This window comes from Pseudophryne corroboree (assembly GCF_028390025.1).
Source record: "Pseudophryne corroboree isolate aPseCor3 chromosome 3 unlocalized genomic scaffold, aPseCor3.hap2 SUPER_3_unloc_6, whole genome shotgun sequence".
In the NCBI taxonomy this organism is placed as follows: domain Eukaryota; kingdom Metazoa; phylum Chordata; class Amphibia; order Anura; family Myobatrachidae; genus Pseudophryne; species Pseudophryne corroboree.
Genome location: NW_026967552.1, coordinates 69,693 through 75,729, shown reverse-complemented (window position 1 = coordinate 75,729; position 6,037 = coordinate 69,693).

Below are 6,037 nucleotides of genomic sequence, written 5' to 3'. Positions count from 1 at the left end.
GTCTCCCATTTTAGTTCACTATTTTATTTTTTCTGTTATTTGATAGTTTGAAGTATGCACACGTCCTACAGACTCTATTGGACTTTACACAGATGATCCTAGATGTTTCATACCATGATCTGATCTCTCTCTATCACGGTGACGTTTCTAAGTTTTAATGTAAAAGGTCTCAATTCTCCCCGTAAGAGATGCCTTGCATTAATATATTTAGATGACCAGAAGGTGGCGGTGGTAGCCACTCAGGAATCACATGTTTCATTGCACTCTCCCCCTCAGTTTACCAATAACTACCCAACATGCTATATCTCTTGTGGCGCTGGTAACACACATGACATAATGTGAGGGGGAGAGCAGGAGTATAATAAGGGCTTATGGCTCCTGATGTAAGAGATACACCAGAGAGTGTGGGGAGGAGACTGGTCAGATCTCTGGGCTGGTAACACACAGTGACATGATGTGAGGGTGAGAGCAGGAGTATAATAGGGGCTGATGTCTCCTGATGTATGAGATACACCAGAGAGTGTGGGGAGGAGACTGGTCATATCTCTGGGCTGGTAACACACAGTGACATGATGTGAGGGGAGAGCAGGAGTATAATAGGGGCTGATGGCTCCTGATGTATGAGATACACCAGAGAGTGTGGGAAGGAGACTTGTCAGATCTCTGGGCTGGTAACACACAGCGACATGATGTGAGGGGAGAGCAGGAGTATATTAGGGGCTGATGGCTCCTGATGTATGAGATACACCAGAGAGTGTGGGGAGGAGACTGGTCAGATCTCTGGGCTGGTAACACACAGTGACATGATGTGAGGGGGAGAGCAGGAGTATAATAGGGGCTGATGGCTCCTGATGTATGAGATACACCAGAGAGTGTGGGAAGGAGACTTGTCAGATCTCTGGGCTGGTAACACACAGCGACATGATGTGAGGGGAGAGCAGGAGTATATTAGGGGCTGATGGCTCCTGATGTATGAGATACACCAGAGAGTGTGGGGAGGAGACTGGTCAGATCTCTGAGCTGGTAACACACAGTGACATGATGTGAGGGGGAGAGCAGGAGTATAATAGGGGCTGATGGCTCCTGATGTATGAGATACACCAGAGAGTGTGGGAAGGAGACTTGTCAGATCTCTGGGCTGGTAACACACAGCGACATGATGTGAGGGGAGAGCAGGAGTATAATAGGGGCTGATGTCTCCTGATGTATGAGATACACCAGAGAGTGTGGGGAGGAGACTGGTCAGATCTCTGGGCTGGTAACACACAGTGGCATGATGTGAGGGGGAGAGCAGGAGTATAATAGAGGTGATGGCTCCTGATGTATGAGATACACCAGAGAGTGTGGGGAGAAGACTGGTCAGATCTCTGGGCTGGTAACACACAGTGACATGATGTGAAGGTGAGAGCAGGAGTATAATAGTGGCTGATGGCTCCTGATGTATGAGATACACCAGAGAGTATGGGGAGGAGACTGGTCAGATCTCTGGGCTGGTAACACACAGTGACATGATGTGAGAGGAGAGCAGGAATATAATAGGGGCTGATGTCTCCTGATGTATGAGATACACCAGAGAGTGTGGGGAGGAGACTGGTCAGATCTCTGGGCTGGTAACACACAGTGACATGATGTGAGGGGGAGAGCAGGAGTATAATAGGGGCTGATGGCTCCTGATGTATGAGATACACCAGAGAGTGTGGGAAGGAGACTTGTCAGATCTCTGGGCTGGTAACACACAGCGACATGATGTGAGGGGAGAGCAGGAGTATATTAGGGGCTGATGGCTCCTGATGTATGAGATACACCAGAGAGTGTGGGGAGGAGACTGGTCAGATCTCTGAGCTGGTAACACACAGTGACATGATGTGAGGGGGAGAGCAGGAGTATAATAGGGGCTGATGGCTCCTGATGTATGAGATACACCAGAGAGTGTGGGAAGGAGACTTGTCAGATCTCTGGGCTGGTAACACACAGCGACATGATGTGAGGGGAGAGCAGGAGTATAATAGGGGCTGATGTCTCCTGATGTATGAGATACACCAGAGAGTGTGGGGAGGAGACTGGTCAGATCTCTGGGCTGGTAACACACAGTGGCATGATGTGAGGGGGAGAGCAGGAGTATAATAGAGGTGATGGCTCCTGATGTATGAGATACACCAGAGAGTGTGGGGAGAAGACTGGTCAGATCTCTGGGCTGGTAACACACAGTGACATGATGTGAAGGTGAGAGCAGGAGTATAATAGTGGCTGATGGCTCCTGATGTATGAGATACACCAGAGAGTATGGGGAGGAGACTGGTCAGATCTCTGGGCTGGTAACACACAGTGACATGATGTGAGAGGAGAGCAGGAATATAATAGGGGCTGATGTCTCCTGATGTATGAGATACACCAGAGAGTGTGGGGAGGAGACTGGTCAGATCTCTGGGCTGGTAACACACAGTGACATGATGTGAGGGGGAGAGCAGGAGTATAATAGGGGCTGATGGCTCCTGATGTATGAGATACACCAGAGAGTGTGGAAAGGAGACTGGTCAGATCTCTGGGCTGGTAACACACAGTGACATGCTGTGAGGAGGAGAGCAGGAGTATAATAGGGGCTGATGTCTCCTGATGTATGAGATACACCAGAGAGTGTGGGGAGACTGGTCAGATCTCTGGGCTGGTAACACACAGTGACATGATGTGAGCGGGAGAGCAGGAGTATAATAGGGGCTGATGGCTCCTGACTCCCTCACTGGGAAAATATATATTCCTCATTAGTTTGTACCGACAGAGGAGGGTGTAGGATAAGAGATTGTTGTAGTGACTGAGCAAGGAGAATATGTGACTCTTTTCTGTAATTAGTGTTTATTACTCACCTGTGCTGATATCTGTAGGGATCTCCTCCTCCTTACACTGCTGATCACCATTCACATACGTCTCTTCTTCTCCCTCTATATCTTCTGCCTTTATATCAGTCACATACGTCTCTTCTTCTCCCTCTATATCTTCTGCATTTATATCATTCACATACGTCTCTTCTTCTCCATCTATATCTTCTGCCTTTATATCAGTCACATACGTCTCTTCTTCTCCCTCTGTATCTTCTGCCTTTATATCAGTCACATACGTCTCTTCTTCTCCCTCTATATCTTCTGCATTTATATCAGTCACATACGTCTCTTCTTCTCCCTCTATATCTTCTGCCTTTATATCAGTCACATACGTCTCTTCTTCTCCCTCTATATCTTCTACCTTAATATCAGTCACATACGTCTCTTCTTCTCCCTCTATATCTTCTGCCTTTATATCCGTCACACACGTCTCTTCTTCTCCATCTATATCTTCTGCCTTTATATCAGTCACATACGTCTCTTCTTCTCCCTCTGTATCTTCTGCCTTTATATCAGTCACATACGTCTCTTCTTCTCCCTCTATATCTTCTGCATTTATATCAGTCACATACGTCTCTTCTTCTCCCTCTATATCTTCTGCCTTTATATCAGTCACATACGTCTCTTCTTCTCCCTCTATATCTTCTACCTTAATATCAGTCACATACGTCTCTTCTTCTCCCTCTATATCTTCTGCCTTTATATCCGTCACACACGTCTCTTCTTCTCCCTCTATATCTTCTGCCTTCATATCAGTCACATACGTCTCTTCTTCTCCCTCTATATCTTCTGCCTTTATATCAGTCACATACGTCTCTTCTTCTCCCTCTATATCTTCTGCCTTTATATCCGTCACACACGTCTCTTCTTCTCCCTCTATATCTTCTGCCTTCATATCAGTCACATACGTCTCTTCTTCTCCCTCTATATCTTCTGCCTTTATATCAGTCACATACGTCTCTTCTTCTCCCTCTATATCTTCTGCCTTTATATCAGTCACATACGTCTTTTCTTCTCCCTCTGTATCTTCTATCTTAATGTCAGTCACATACGTCTCTTCTTCTCCCTCTATATCTTCTGCCTTTATATCCGTCACACACGTCTCTTCTTCTCCCTCTATATCTTCTGCCTTCATATCAGTCACATATGTCTTTTCTTCTCCCTCTGTATCTTCTATCTTAATGTCAGTGAGACATTCATCCTAAATAGCCCATAAAACAATATACATTAATAATAGTATATTAATAGTATAACAGTGTATAAGACACACACAGCTCCTCTGCACATTATATAGTGACAGTCACTTTGGTATATTGGTGAGACCCTAAATCCCACCTACCTGATCCTCCTGTGGGATCCTGTGATTCTCCTCTGTACAATCCTGGGAATACAGAGGACGGGGACATCTCTCTGGGGTATCTCTGTTACTGGGTCCATCTGTAGGAGACACACAGTGACTGAGTACAGTGTATATATGTGATTATCAGATGATGTGTGTATATAGGGGTCCCCCATACCTGCTCTCCCCTGTACAATACATGACAGTCTCCTCTTACCCAGTGATAAGAGGGGCCGGTGATTCTCCATCATCACGTCCTTGTACAGACCCCTGTGTTCCTCTATACACTCACCCTCCTGCATGGAGACATAGACAGTGACATCCTGACACCTTATAGGAACCTGACACACACACAGTGATACAGTCATCACCCAGACACATCCCCCGGTGTTACTGTATAATGCCCCATTCCCAGCAGTCACCTCTCCAGTCATCACCCAGATGCATCCCCTGGTGTTACTGTATAATGTCCCATTCCCAGCAGTCACCTCTCCAGTCACCACCCAGACACATCCCCTGGTGTTACTGTATAATGTCCCATTCCCAGCAGTCACCTCTCCAGTCATCACCCAGACACATCCCCTGGTGTTACTGTATAATGCCTCATTCCCAGCAGTCACCTCTCCAGTCATCACTGAGACACGTCCCCTGGTGTTACTGTATAATGTCCCATTCCCAGCAGTCACCTCTCCAGTCATCACCCAGACACATCCCCTGGTGTTACTGTATAATGTCCCATTCCCAGCAGTCACCTCTCCAGTCATCACCCAGACACATCCCCTGGTGTTACTGTATAATGCCTCATTCCCAGCAGTCACCTCTCCAGTCATCACTGAGACACGTCCCCTGGTGTTACTGTATAATATCCCATTCCCAGCAGTCACCTCTCCAGTCATCACCCAGACACATCCCCTGGTGTTACTGTATAATGTCCCATTCCCAGCAGTCACCTCTCCAGTCATCACCCAGACACATCCCCTGGTGTTACTGTATAATGTCCCATTCCCAGCAGTCACCTCTCCAGTCACCACCCAGACACATCCCCTGGTGTTACTGTATAATGTCCCATTCCCAGCAGTCACCTCTCCAGTCATCACCCAGACACATCCCCTGGTGTTACTGTATAATGCCTCATTCCCAGCAGTCACCTCTCCAGTCATCACTGAGACACGTCCCCTGGTGTTACTGTATAATGTCCCATTCCCAGCAGTCACCTCTCCAGTCATCACCCAGACACATCCCCTGGTGTTACTGTATAATGTCCCATTCCCAGCAGTCACCTCTCCAGTCATCACCCAGACACATCCCCTGGTGTTACTGTATAATGCCTCATTCCCAGCAGTCACCTCTCCAGTCATCACTGAGACACGTCCCCTGGTGTTACTGTATAATGTCCCATTCCCAGCAGTCACCTCTCCAGTCATTACCCAGACACATCACCTGGTGTTACTGTATAATGCCCCATTCCCAGCAGTCACCTCTCCAGTCATCACCCAGACACATCACCTGGTGTTACTGTATAATGCCCCATTCCCAGCAGTCACCTCTCCAGTCACCACCCAGACACGTCCCCTGGTGTTACTGTATAATGCCCCATTCCCAGCAGTCACCTCTCCAGTCAGCAGCTGAATAATCTTGTTGGTGAGTTCCTGGATCTTCTGGTCACTGTGTCTCTCATGTACCAGTGAGTGAGGTGGAGGCACAGTGATGGGGCTCTGGGACCTGCTCAGTCCTCCTGTCACACGAGGATGGCTGCTGGGTGTCTCACGCTCACCAGATGTCTTCTTCACACCTCTGTGAAATGGGGGAGACATAAATATCA